Raw genomic sequence first — 15397 nt, 5'->3', positions numbered from 1 at the left:
CGAAAGGGATTGACAACCCCTTTAATACGTCGGGTTGCGAGTATTTGTTATTTGTGTGCAGGTGCCGTTCAGTAGTGTTGCGTGGTTCTCCTACTAGTTCGATAACCTTGGTCTCATCACTGAGGGAAATACCTACCGTTGCTGTGCTGCATCATCCCTTCCTTTTTAGGGAAATACCGACGTAGTTCAAGCAGACATAAAAAGGAATTTCTGGCGCCGTTGCCGGGCAGACGTCATCAACATCTACCAGGTTCCTAATCACAAATCTCATCTCCTTGCAATTCACATTACTTGCCATTTGCCTCTCGTTTTCCTCTCCCCAACTTCACAAAAATTTGTCGTTTTATTCGCACTTTTATTTTCATTCGTCGTTTTTCTCGTCATATCTGTTTTTGAGTGCAATCTTGTTTCCTAGTCATAATGACTCAAGAGAACACCAACTTGTGTGATTTCTCCAATACCAACAACAATGATTTTATTGGCACTCCGATTGCTCCTCCCGCCACTAGTGTGGAGTCTTGTGATATTAATACCGCTTTGCTGCATCTTGTTAGAAAGATCAATTTTCCGGTACTCTTAATGAGGATGTCGTGTCCCATCTTAACACATTCATGGAATTACGCGATATGCAAAAGAAAAAAGATGTGGACAATGATGTTGTGAAGTTGAAATTATTCTGTTTTCTTTGCGAGATCATGCAAAAATATGGTTTTCTTCGTTGCCTCGCAATAGTATCGATTCTTGGAATAAGTGCAAAGATGCTTTTATTACTAAGTATTTTCCGCCCGCGAAAATTATTTCCCTTAGAACCCAGATCATGAATTTCAAGCAACTTGAACATGAGCATGTTGCACAATCTTGGGAAAGGATGAAATTGATGCTAAGGAAACGCCTTGAACTTGTCGAAAACCTTTTGCGACAAGTCGAGCTTTGTAGACAGTAACATTACCATGAGCGTCAGTCTTCTTCTTGAAGATCCATTTATTCAAAATGGCTTGCCGATCATCGGGAAAATCCACCAAAGTCCACACTTTGTTCTCATACATGGATCCTATCTCAGATTTCATGGCCTCAAGCCATCTGTTGGAATCTGGGCTCGTCATAGCTTCTTCATAGTTCATAGGTTCTCCTTGGTCTAATAACATGACTTCCAGAACAGGATTACCGTACCACTCTGGTGTGGATCGTGCTCTGTTTGACCTACGAGGTTCAATAGCAACTTGATCTGAAGTTTCATGATCATTATCATTTGCTTCCTCTCTAGTTGGTGTAGGCATCACGGGAACGGATTTCTCTGATGTGCTACTTTCCAATTCAAGAGAAGGTACGATTACCTCATCAAGTTCTACTTTCCTCCCACTCACTTCTTTCGAGAGAAACTCCTTCTCTAGAAAGGTTCCATTCTTGGCAACAAAGATCTTGCCTTCGGATCTATGGTAGAAGGTGTACCCAATTGTTTCCTTAGGATATCCTATGAAGATGCACTTCTCCGATTTGGGTTCGAGCTTATCAGGCTGAAGCCTTTTGACATAAGTGTCGCAACACCAAACTTTAAAAAACGACAGCTTAGGTTTCTTGCCAAACCACATTTCATACGGTGTCATCTCGACGGATTTAGATGGTGCCCTATTTAACGTGAATGCAACTGTCTCTAATGCATAACCCCAAAACGATAGTGGTAAATCAGTAAGAGACATCATAGAACGCACCATATCCAATACAGTACGGTTACGACGTTCAGACACACCATTACGCTGTGGTGTTCCAGGTGGCGTGAGTTGTGAAACTATTCCACATTGTTTTAAATGAAGGCCAAACTCGTAACTCAAATATTCGCCTCCGTGATCAGATCGTAGAAACTTTATTTTCTTGTTATGATGATTCTCTACTTCACTCTGAAATTCTTTTAACTTTTCAAATGTTTCATACTTGTGTTTCATTAATTAGATATACCCATATCTACTCAAATCATTTGTGAAGGGTCAGAAAATAACGATACCCGCCGCGTGCCTCAACACTCATCGGACCGCATACATCGGTATGTACTATTTCTAGTAAGTCATTGGTTCACTCCATTGTTTCGGAGAACAAAGTTTTAGTCATCTTGCCCATGAGGCATGGTTCACAAGTATCAAATGATTCATAATCAAGTGATTCCAAAAGCCCATCTGCATGGAGTTTCTTCCTGAACTTTACACCTATATGACCTAAACGGCAGTGCCACAAATATGTTGCACTATCATTATCAACTTTGCATCTTCTAGCATCAATATTATGAAAATGTGTGTCACTACAATCTAGATTCAACAAAAATAGACCACTCTTCAAGGGTGCATGACCAAAAAAGATATTACTCATATAAATAGAACAACCATTATTCTCTGATTTAAATGAATAACCGTCTCGCACTAAACAAGATCCAGATATAATGTTCATGTTCAACGTTGGCACCAAATAACAATTATTCAGGTCTAAAACTAATATCGAAGGTAGATGTAGAGGTAGCGTTCCCACGGCGATCACATCGACCTTGGAACCATTCCCGACATGCATCGTTACCTCGTCCTTAGCCAATCCTCATTTAATCCGTAGCTCCTGTTTCGAGTTACAAATATGAGCAACCGAACCAGTAACAAGTACACAGGCGCTACTATGAGCATTTAGTAAGGTACACATCAATAACATGTATATCAAATATACCTTTGTTCACTTTGCCATCCTTCTTATCCGCCAAATACTTGGGGCAGTTCCGCTTCCAGCGAACAGTCCCTTTGCAGTAGAAGCACTCAGTTTTAGGCTTGTGTCCAGCTTTGGGCTTCTTCCCGGGAGTGGAACTTGCTTTCCATTGTTCTTGAAGTTCCCTTTATTTCCCTTGCCCTTTTTCTTGAAACTAGTGGTCTTGTTAACCATCAACACTTGATGCTCCTTCTTGATTTCTACCTCCACGGCCTTAAGCATTGCGAAGAGCTCGGGAATTCTTTTGTTCATCCCTTGCATATTATAGTTCATCACAAAGCCTTTGTAGCTTGGTGGCAGTGATTGAAGAACTCTTTCAATGTCATAATCAAATGGAAGATCAACTCCCATCTGAGTCAAGTGATTATAATACCCAGACATTTTGAGTATGTCTTCACTGACAGAACTGTTCTCCTCCATCTTGCAGCTATAGAACTTGTTGGAGACTTCATATCTCTCAACCCGAGCATTTGCTTGAAATATTAACTTCAACTCTTGGAACATCTCATATGCTCCATGACGTTCAAAACGTCTTTGAAGTCCCGGTTCTAAGCCATAAAGAATGGCACACTGAACTATCGAGTAGTCATCAGATCGAGCTTGCCAGACGTTCAAAACATCAGCATCTGCTCCTGCAGCAGGCCTTTCACCTAGTGGTGCATCAAATAATTCTTCTGTGAAGCAATGAGGATAACCCTCAAGTTACGGACCCAGTCCATGTAGTTGCTACAATCATTTTTCAACTTAGCTTTCTCTAGGAACGCATTAAAATTGAGGGGAATGGTAGAAGGGGCATTGATCTATAACATAGATATGCAAATACTATCAGGACTAAGTTCATGATAAATTAAGTTCAATTAATCAAACTACTTAAGAACTCCCACTTAAATAGACATCCCTCAAGTCATCTAAGTGATACATGATCCAAATCAACTACCCATGTCCGATCATCACGTGAGATGGGGTAGTCATCAATGGTGAACATCTCTATGTTGATCATATCTACTATATGATTCACGTTCGACCTTTCGGTCTCTAGTGTTCCGAGGCCATGTCTGTACATGCTAGGCTCATCAAGTTTAACCCAAGTATTATGCATGTGCAAAAATGTCTTACACCCTTGTATGTGAACGTAGAGTCTATCACACCCGATCATCACGTGGTGTCTCAACACGACGAACTGTAGCAATGGTGCATACTCAGGGAGAACAATTTTACCTTGAAATTTAGTGAAGGGATCATCTTATAATGCTACCGTCGTACTAAGCAAAATAAGATGCATAAAAGATAAACATAACATGCAATCAAAATATGCGACATGATATGGCCATCATCATCTCGTGCTTTTGATCTCCATCTCCAAAGCATCGTCATGATCTCCATCATCACCGGCTCGACACCTTGATCTCCCTTGTTGCGTTGTGGTCGTCTCGCCAACTATTGCTTCTACAACTATCGCTAATGCATAGTGATAAAGTAAAGCAGTTACATGGCGTTTGCATTTCATACACTAAAGTGACAACCATAAGGCTCCTGCCGGTTGCCGATAACTTACAAAACATGATCATCTCATACAATAATGTTTATCACATCATGTCTTGACCATATCACATCACAACATGCCCTGCAAAAACTAGCTAGACATCCTCTACTTTGTTGTTGCAAGTTTTACTCATACAATAACGTTTATCACATCATGTCTTGACCATATCACATCACAACATGCCCTGCAAAAACTAGCTAGACATCCTCTACTTTGTTGTTGCAAGTTTTACGTGGCTGCTACGGGCTTCTATCAAGAACCGTTCTTACCTACACAAAAAACCACAACGGTGTTTCATCAAGTTTGCTATTTTAACCTTATTCAAGGACAAGCCGCGGTCAAATTTGATTCAACTAAAGTAGGAGAAACAGACACCCGCCAGCCACCTTTATGCAAAACTAGTTGCATGTCAGTCGGTGGAACCCGTCTCATGTGGGTGGACATGTAAGGTTGGTCCGGGCTGCTTCATCCCACAATACCGCCGAATCAAAATAAGATGTTGGTGGTAAGCAGTATGACTATCACCTCCCACAACTCTTTGTGTTCTACTCGTGCATATCATCTACGCATTGACCTGGCTCATGATGCCACTTTTGGGAATTGTTGCATGGAAAAAAAATTCTACGCACACACAATGATCTATCCATGGAGATGCATAGCAACGAGGGGGAGAGTGTGTCTACGTACCCTCGTAGACCGTAAGCGGAAGCGTTTCACAATGCGGTTGATGTAGTCGAACTTCTTCGTGCTTCAACCGATCAAGTAACGAACGCACGACACCTCCGCATTCTGCACACGTTAAGCTCGGTGACATTCCTCGCCTTCTTGATCCAAAAAGACGTCAAGGAAGTAGATGAGTTCCGCCAGCACGACGGCGTTGTGACGGTGATGGTGAAGTGATCTCCACAGGGCTTTCGTTAAGGACTACGAAAATATGACCGGGGGTGTAAACGATGGAGGTGGGCGCCGCACATGGCTAACAATTGATCTCTTGTGTGCTAGGCGCCCCTCCCACATATATATAGGTGGGATGGGGAGGGGAGAGGCCAGGGCGCGCCCTAGGGCTGGCTGCCAGCCCCCTAGAGGCCTTGCCTTGCCCTGCGCCCCCTGCCATATTTCCCCAAGGGGGAAGGAAAGAGGGGGGGGGGGGCAGGGAAGGAAGTGGGAATCCTAATCCACACTTTCCTTTCCCTTCTCCCCTTTCCTTCTCCTCCTTAGGCCGGCCCATATGGGGACCGCACCAGCCCCTTGTGGCTGGTGCGTTTCCTGTAACACCCCGGTAGTTAAGCTACAGTAACCTCACTCTAATGATGCCATGTCATCACCATTTTACTAAGCTAATTGTCACTTGATTAAAATCAAAGTCAAATTCAAATTTAAAAATGCAAATCAAATTATTAGTTCTTCAAACTGTCCAACAAAAATGTTCATTAGGTTGCAGATATTCATTAGCTAATTTTCCTGCATTAACAAACGTTTTTGTAAAGATTTAAAATGCCCCTGGATATGAAATCAGTACCCGAAACAGCCCCATTTAAGTCTTTTTCACTTGATCAAAATACAAACAACTTCAAATCACTCCAAAACTTTTTGTGGCAGTGAGGTGTTTTAATACTAACTATTGAGACCAGCCACATATTTTACAAAAGTGATTTATTGTTAAAAGAAAGTGCAAACAGGAAATAAGATAGAAAGCAGAAAGAAAGAGGAAATACCTAAAGCCTACTGTGCTACTAGGCCTAATTGAACTACAGTTGAGGCCCAGCCCAGCTCCTCCTTATCCCCTTCCTCTGTTCATTGAGCAGAGGCATGGCGGCCATCCACCGGTGCCATAGCCGGCATGGTGCACGCGCCGGGCATCCACTACCTCCCGCTGTCTATAAAGACCACCCCGATGCCCTGGACGAACCCTAGTTGCCCTCCCCCCTTTCCCCTGCGCTGTTTTCTTCCTCTCCCGCACACGCCCGAGCTCCACCCGCCATGTCCATCGTCGTCCTCGTGTCCATCGTCCACCTCATCGGTCGAGGCCTCTGCAGGAGCTGTGTCCGCTTCTCTACATCGACTCCGAGGAGCAGCTCGAGAAGGAGATCGCCACAACGCAGGGATCGACGTCGTCTTCTACCTCCGGCCACCGCGGCTCCATCGACGAATTTGTCACCTTCACTACATCCCGGACCTCCTCGAGCTCCTCTTCCGACTCGCGGTGAGCTGCGCTACGTTTCCCCTTCCTAAACGCTCTCGATCCATAGCCATAGTCCCGTCGTCGTCTTTGTTTTGCTCCGGCCAAAACGCTCCGCCGCTGTGGTGCTCCCCGTTGTGGCTACCGGCCGTCCCGGGGCCAGCTAGGCACACGGGAGTGCTCCCGTGCCCATGTAGATGCTGACTAGCCTCTAGGTTCGCTCGATCTTGTGCTATAGTGTTGCGCCCGATCAAACCCATGCTCGCCGTCGCAACGTCCGGTGCTTCGCGCTCGCGACCCCCTGACCGAGCCCAGCCCCGCGTCCGCCGAACCCCGGTCCCCACTGCGCCCGTGGCCGCGCGCCCTGGCCCCCGCCCTTGCCGGCGCCGCGCCCCCTGCTCCGCTCACTGCCACTGCTTATGTTGCTCTGCTCCCGCTGCTACTTTGCTATGTCGCCACTGTCTACTGCTGTTGCCGCCGCCCCAGGCCACGCCCCGGCTGCGCCCGCGCACCTCCTCCTGCGCGCTGCTGCTCGCTGCTTCAGCTAGTGCAGCCGGTCGCCCCTGCTGAACTGCCGCTGCGGCTGCTACGTTCTGCTGGCGCTGCGTATGGCTGCTAGCTGTTGCTGTTCAGGCCACTACGTTGCTGCTTTGCTTGCTGCTTAGCCGCAGCTGCTGCCCGCGCTGCTACTGCTCAACCCTGCTGCTACATGTTGTTGCTGCTGCTCTCTAATGCTACTGCTTGCCGCCGGCTGTTTTCTGCTTGCTCTATTGCCGCCGCTGCTCAATTGACTGCTGCTGCTTTTGGTTTGCTGCTCCGTGTGAGCCCTGGCCACTCCCGTACGCCTCTTGTGCCATGGCCATGGCCACCATGTGCATACACATGTGTGTGAGGCACGGCTATGCCTTGCATGTGTGGCTAGCCTACTTAACTGTCTTAGGATTTAATTAGTCAGGGCATAATTTTAGTGTTAGGCTGGTCATAATGGGGAGTAACTTATACTAGTGTCATGCATATGACACTAGTCTAAGTTACTACCATTATAGTGCAAAGTAACTAAGTAGTAGTGTCATAGATGGTTTCATTTATTAGCTCATAGACTCATTTTGCCTCGGGAAGCGCTATGTTACAGTAACATATTATATTACCACAAGCACCTCTTTCCTCATTAATTACTTGCCACATAAGCAAAATTGTCTTGGGATGTGTTAAGTTACTACCTAAGTTACCCCACTATGGCTAGTCTTAGTTAGCCTACTGTACCAATGACACTGGCCCCCGCTACTATAATGATTAGATTAATAAATCTGTCCAAATAATTACTCCATGACATGTGGGCCCATTTGACCATGTTGACCAGTCAATGTTGACTGAGTCAACTGCTGACTGGGTACTGTTGACTTTGACCCTGGCCCACTGTCAGCCACACATTACACCCTCTGGGTACACTTCTCTGTGTACCCACAGCAGTTAGTATTTATTATTTTTTCATTTAAATTAAATACAGTAAATTAGAAAATCACTTAAAACTTTGAAAATCATATATAATAATTCGTAACTCGGATGAAAATGTTTTCTATATGAAAATTGCTTAGAAAAATCCAACGAATCCGAATACGCGGTCCTTTCACCTGTCACATGCCCCTAGCATGCTGAACATGGAACCATCCCCCCTCTTTCTTCTGTCCGAAAAATGCCTAACACCGGGAAAACCCCTCCGGATGTTTTCCCTCTCCGTCTGCAACGTCTAGCACTGCATTAATTCACCCCTAACACCGCGTATTACCATGTTATGCTTTATGATGCTTTGTCTGCTTTATATTTATTGTTTCTTCCCCCTCTTCTCTCCGGTAGACCCCGACACCGATGCTGCCCCTGTGATCGACTACATCGACGACGACACTTCTTCCTTTTCAGCAGAGCTTCCAGGCAAGTCCCCCCTTTGATCATCATGATATCTCCCATTCCATTCTCTCATGCTTGCATTAGATCTTGCTACTGTAATTGATTGCTCCTATTCTGATGCATAGCCTGCTTTTGTAACATGCTTAATGTTACCTACCTGCTTATCCTAAACTGCTTAGTATAGGTTGGTTAGTGATCCATCAGTGACCCCCACCTTGTCCTTGTTGCCCCTGCTTCATCATCGAAGACCCAATCAACGGGATCGAAGACCAGGCCCTGGCACCGCACATCACTTTCCCCTTAGTTGCTCGACACTACTGGGTTACTATCGAGTGCCGAGGGTGAGACCTCATCAACACTTCTGATGTTAACCCTGTAGTGTAGCTATTCGGTCGTGGTCATCGAGGGTGATTCCGCCTTAACCACTTCCGATACGACTCTGCCGTGCAACCCCTCAAGTGTGAACCTCGAGGGTGGATCCTCTTACGTTCACCTTGATGATTACATCGAGTGGAATCCGTCGAGGGTGAGTCCTCAGGTTTCCCCCTTGGTGTTATACACACAGTTACTATGGTTACTATGACTTTACACTGATCCATGTTACTAAAGACGGGTCGGCCCTGAGGGGTACCCGCGCGAGCATATTTGCGAGTGATGAGGAGTCGGGTTGACCTGGAGGGTGCCCGCGAGATAATTATGAGGCGTGGCCGGGCATCCTTAGCCCTTGCCGCAAGTCCTCGAGACGGGGTGACGGGGTCACATCTTTCGTGAGTCTGTGCTTGTTACCGCGCGTTCCTAATCCACTACGATTTGGATATTTGATCCGAGGGGCCTCTGGCCTGATAGCACTAACCATCACATGGGCATAGTATGGGCCTTCTGCGTCGTATGCATCAGCCGAAGCTTAATAGACGTCAGCGACTGAGCGGCGCGCGCCGAGTTGGACTAGTAAGCACATGCCTTGTTAAAGGAGGTAGCTAGGTCTTCTCATCAGCTGCGCACGCAACGTGCAGGAGTTCCCGGGGAGATGGCCCATGACCCCTGGGGGCATATGTTTAGTCCAGCGTGCTGACCTCTCTATTAAGCCTAGGTCGGGTTGTGGCGTATCGTTTGGCCGAGGCCGGGCATGACCCAGGAAAGTGTGCCCGGCCGGAGTTAATCGAGCGTGGTGGGTAAGTTGGTGCACCCCTGCAGGGAAGAAAACATCTATCAATAGCCTGTCCTACGGTAACGGATACTTGGAGTTGTATCCCGATCGATACAACTAGAACTGGATACTTGAGATGAGAAATGGATTGTATGGCTCTGGGATTGCTTTCTCGCAGGGGGGGTCGAGGAAGAATCTCTGGGCGAAGTTGATACACCACTGCTACTTTATATTATGCTATTCTATACTCTTCTAATGCTGCAAGACCATTGGAGATGCTTGAAGATGCTGAAGATGCTAGTCTTCGATAGGACTAGACTCTCCCCTCTATTCTGGCATTCTGCAGTTCAGTCCACATATACAGCCCATTTCATTGATACCGATGCATATGTAGTGTGGATCCTTGCCTGCGAGTACTTTGGATGAGTACTCACGGTTGCTTTGCTCCCCCTTTTCCCCCTTTCTTCTTCTTCTTTCTGGTTGATGCAACCAGATGTCGGAGCCCAGGAGCCAGATGCCACCGTCGATGCCTACTACTACGTGGAGACCGCCGACGACCAGGAGTAGTTAGGAGGCTCCCAGGCAGGAGGCCTTGCCTTTTCGATCGTAGATGCTTTTGTGCTGGCCTTCTTAAGGAAAACTTGTCTAACTTATGTCTGTACTCAGATATTGTTGCTTCCACTGACTCTTGTGTATTTCGAGCTTATGTATTCGAGCCCTCGAGGCACATGGCTTGTAACATAAAGCTTGTATTATTTTAATTTGTGTCTAGAGTTGTGTTGTGATATCTTCCCGTGAGTCCCTGATCTTGATCGTACACATTTTTGTGTATGATTAGTGTACGATTGAGTCGGGGGCGTCACATTTCCCCTCTTGGCACATAAGGCCCATATCTTTTGCCGGGGGTGCCTGGAACCCCTTCCGGTGACCCGATAAGTACCCGGTACCCCCGAAACACTTTCGGTGTCCGAATACCATCATCCTATATATCAATATTTACCTCTTGACCATTTTGAGAGTCCTCGTCATGTCCGTGATCTCATACGGAACTCTAAACAACACTCGGTCACCAAATCCCATAACTCATATAATACTATATCGTCATTAAACGTTAAGCGTTCGGACCGTATGGGTTCGAGAACTATGTAGACATGAACGAGACACCTATCCGGTCAATAACCAATAGCGGAACCTTGATGCCCATATTAGCTCCTACATATTATACGAAGATCTTTATCGGTTGAACCGTTATGACAACATACGTAATTCCCTTTGTCTGTCGGTATGTTACTTGCCCGAGATTCGATCATCGGTATCTTTATACCTAGTTCAATCTCGTTACCGGCAAGTCTCTTTACTCATTCCGTAATACATCACCTCGTGACTAACTCCTTAGTCATTTGCTTGCAAGCTTATGATGTGTATTATCGAGAGGGCCCAAAGATATCTCTCTGATACTCGGAGTGACAAATCCTAATCTCGATCTATGCCAACTCAACAAACACCTTCGGAGATACCTGTAGAGCATCTTTATAATCATCTAGTTACGTTGTGATGTTTGATAGCACACAAGGCATTCCTCCGGTATAAGTGAGTTGCATAATCTCATAGTCGAAGAAATATGTATTTGACATGAAGAAAGCAATAGCAATAAAACTGAATGATCATTATGCTAAGCTAACGGATGGGTCTTGACCATCACATCATTCTCCTAGTGATGTGACCCCGTTATCAAATGACAACTCATGTCAATTGTTAGGAAACCTTAACCATCTTTGATCAACGAGCTAGTCTAGTAGAGTCTCACTAGGGACACTGTGTTTGTTTATGCATTCACACATGTGTTAAGGTTTCCGATCAATACAATTCTAGCATGAATAATAAGCCTTTATCATGAATAAGGAAATATAAAATAACAACTTTATTATTGCCTCTAGGGCACATTTCCTTCGAAGTATTAGCATGTGTTTAAGTTCCTTGGACCATGAAAGAATCATAGTCACTTCCTACCGTATGGTCTACTTTGGGGTTGCTCAAACGTCATCCGTAAAACAATGATTATAACAACAACTTACAGGTCTATCGGAAAGTTTGACAAGGGACTAGATGGCTCGAGAGTGGGATTTGCTCCTCCGGCGTTGGAGAGATATTCATAGGGCCTCTCGTTATGATGGCATCTATCATCGTCTGGCTAGGCACAAGTGACTACATCACGGGGATGCCGGAAGACTTCAACGAGAAAGAAGAACAAAACAGGTAACGAGGGCAACGGTATAATGAGCATGTGCATGACTCAGAAGGATACCGATGCATCATGGGTTTTGTAAAGTATCATGAAGCAAAGGGAAACATCACATGATAACCAAAGGTTCACTCGAATATCATTCATGTAATCATAGGGATCAATATGGACGTCCACGGTTCTGTTATTGGTCACTGACGAAGGAGTTTCGTTCATGTCTATGATTTACTGAACCTACAGGGTCACAAGCTTAAGTAATCATGATCTGCTGAGTTTAGTAGCACGAAAGTATTGAGTATTTATTTGTGGAAATGTTTCATTAATATTCAAAATAGTTTCGAGAGGAACCGGAAGGGTTTCGGGGTCACCGGAAGGGTTCGGAGTTTATCGGGCAATATCGGGTATTACCGATACATAATATATAAGTGGAAAATGTTTCCGGATGTGAATTAATAACAAAAGGCATAGTAATTTTTAGAGGTCTTTTATATTTATTTTAATATCAACGGGGCTTAAAAGGCCAAGTGGTGGGAGGAGTATTGGGCCACCATGGCCCAATAGGAAGTGACGCCCCCTTTCCTTGTGTATGTGGGGGCAAATTGGACTAGGGGAGGACTCCAACTCCTCCCCTTGGCCGGCGCACCCTCCCCCTCCCTCTAACCTATATATACATGAGGTATTGGCCCATTTGGACGCACAAGTTTTGGAGCCTCCTCCAGTTCATCTAGTTCTAGTTCTAATTGATCCTAGCTGACTAATTAGAGCTAGACCTACTTCCTCTAATCCTCATAATTATAAGTCAAGTGTGGTTCTAATATCCTCCCTTTAATTCTCCGACTACGATTAGCTATGGACGGCAAAGCACTGCCGGATCATGAAGATCGTACGCTTGCAACCAAGTACAGAGGTCGTGCTTTCGGTATTCTGTTCGATGGATCATTCAAGGGCAGTTTGCGGGATCATCATCAATGGTTCGAGGGACTCCAAGTATGATCAACACCGATTCGTCTACTTCCCCCGCACTCCAGAATTGGTAACGATCGTTGATCCAAACCCTATATGCATCTTCATATTGTTCCTGGGTGATCACAGGGCGATTTTTTTGTTTTCTACTATGTTTCCCCATAGGCGGCATGTCTTCGGTTCGGTTCGGCGCTTGTAGTCATCGCTAGGTGGTCTACATATCTGGATGTAATTATTATTATTATTGACGTTCATTTAATGCCTTGATTGAAGATGAACAGATCTGTAATTTTCTCACAAAAATAAAACAGATTGACCAGTTACAAAGCTATCACACATGAAATCATACACTATAGTAGTTTGTTTAATATTTGTAATTTCGTCCATGAGTTTAGGAGCTCAAATTTTTTAGGCTCGCAATTTAGCGAAGCATGCTTTAAATTTAAGCGTGGATCATCTTGTTTGGTTAGCTTATCCAAGTGATCATTTTATTCATCCTTGTAAACATTGTGACGAGCTAATAAAGCTTAGCGAGATTGTCTCAAGGTGGAAAGAATCCAGAAGCAAAACACAAGATGGCCCCCGTGTCGCCTACCCTAGGCGACACAAGCGGCTTCCCCCGAGCACGCCGCCACCAGCACCCCAACTCCAGATCCTCCCCTAGCTGCCGCCGAAGGCCACCACCAGGTGAAGCCTACGTCGTGGCGGCGGCGGCAGGGCCTCTCCTCGTCTTCCGACCCATGGCGTGCTCCACCTTGCGGTAGTCAGCCTGGCAATCCGAAGGTTTGCCAGCGCGTCTCTCGGTGGCCTGCCGACTGGCGGAGTGGCCCTGGTGGCAGATCCGGGGCAGATGCTTCCCTAGCAGCGCCCTCCCGTGACTCCTACAGTGGCTCCCCCTCCCCCCTCCGTCGTCATCAACATTTGCCCGGTGCGGCGTGTCCTAGTTCTGCCTCATCCATTCCAGCCGCCCTCCCTCCCTAACCTTTGACTACCCCCATCCTCCCAGTGGCAGTAGCTCAGCCCAGCCATGCCCTCCTCTTCTTGGGCTGGTTGTGGTGTGTTGGGAAACATAGTAGAAAACAAAAAAAAATCCGCACCTACGATCACCCAAGATCAATATGAAGATGCATTATGGGTTGGGATCTTCATCGTTACCGTCACCGAGTTGCAGGGTGTAGATCGTACTTGAAGTCCCTCCCCGTCGATGAACGACCCCTCTTATAGCCCACGAATGGTCCCTCAAACCGAAGATCGAAAGCATGGCCTCTCTACTTGGTTGCAAGCGTGCAACCTTCATGTTCCGGCAGCGCTTCGCCGTTGAAAGGATCGATATAGTTGACTAGAGGGGGGGGGGGTGAATAGGCAACTAACAATTTTTAGCTTTTCTTTACCAAATTAAACTTTGCATCAAAATAGGTTGTCTAGATATGCAACTAAGTGAGCAACCTATATGATGCAATGACAACAAGCACGCAAGCAAATAAGAGATATAACACGAGTAAACTTGCGAAAGTAAAGGGACGAGATAACCAAGAGTGGAGCCGGTGAAGACGAGGATGTGTTACCGAAGTTCCTTCCTTTTGAGGGGAAGTACGTCTCCGTTGGAGCGGTGTGGAGGCACAATGCTCCCCAAGAAGCCACTACGGCCACCGTATTCTCCTCACGCCCTCACACAATGCGAGATGCTGTGATTCCACTATTGGTGCCCTTGAAGGCGGCGACCGGACCTTTACAAACAAGGTTGGGGCAATCTCCACAACTTAATTGGAGGCTCCCAATGACACCACAAAGCTTCACCACAATGGACTATGGCTCCGCGGTGACCTCAACCATCTAGGGTACTCAAACACCCAAGAGTAACAAGATCCGCTAGGGATAAGTGGGGGGAATCAAATTTCTCTTGGTGGAAGTGTAGATCGGGGCCTTCTCAACCAATCCCGAGCAAATCAACAAGTTTGATTGGCTAGGGAGAGAGATCGGACGAAAATGGAGCTTGGAGCAACAATGGAGCTTTTGGGGGAAGAGGTCGGTCAACTTTGGGGAAGAAGACCTCCTTATATAGTGGGGGGAATAATCCAACCGTTACCCCCCACACCAGCCCCGCAGAGAGCGGTACTACCGCTTGGCCAGCGGTACTACCGCTCCCCCTCGCGGTACTGCCGCTGGGCCCAGAGCGGTACTACCGCGGTGGTCAGGGCGGTACTACCGCATACGAGCGGTACTACGGCCCCCACTGCCGCGGCTAGTACCGTAAAACCCGACATGAAAAAAGACCCCTCGAATCGAGGCGGTACTAGCACGAGACCGTAGCGGTACTACGGCTGGGGGCTACCAGCGGTACTACCGCTCTAGACAGCGGTACTACCGCTTGTAGCACCCAAGCGGTACTACCGCTCCGGCCCGCGGTACTACCGCTGGGACCAGAGAGGGCACACTGAGAAGGGGAACGAGCCCATCATAGAAGCGGAAAGGCTCGGAGGGGGCAAAGGAAGTGTACGTGATGATTCCGCCCTAGCCTTTCCAAGCGGACCCCCGCTTGATAGTACGGTGATCCCTATGAAACTAGTCCACCAAACTAATCGAAAGGACTACACCGTCTTCGCTTCAAGCTCCGAGGGGAGGGAATCGTCTTGTGCCAAAAGGATGAATATCTGAAAACACTCAATGCACACGATTAGTCCG

General features: G+C 46.5%; 1 long non-coding RNA gene across 2 annotated transcripts; it reads left to right on the top strand.

Annotated features, from left to right (window-relative positions):
* Positions 1-5845: 5845 nt before the first annotated feature.
* LOC120969307 (uncharacterized) lies at positions 5846-13156 on the top strand. Of its 2 annotated transcripts, XR_012188966.1 has the most exons (5): positions 5846-6482; positions 8313-8387; positions 10004-11766; positions 12600-12785; positions 12881-13156. It is a non-coding gene; the product is annotated as an uncharacterized lncRNA (long non-coding RNA). The 2 variants fall into 2 exon arrangements; XR_012188965.1 differs by having other exon boundaries at positions 5849-6482; positions 12600-13156.
* Positions 13157-15397: the final 2241 nt, after the last annotated feature.

Source organism: Aegilops tauschii, chromosome 7 (assembly GCF_002575655.3).
Source record: "Aegilops tauschii subsp. strangulata cultivar AL8/78 chromosome 7, Aet v6.0, whole genome shotgun sequence".
Lineage (NCBI taxonomy): Eukaryota > Viridiplantae > Streptophyta > Magnoliopsida > Poales > Poaceae > Aegilops > Aegilops tauschii.
The sequence above is the reverse complement of the archived record's forward strand: the minus strand, read 5'-3'. Positions and strand labels throughout refer to the sequence as shown.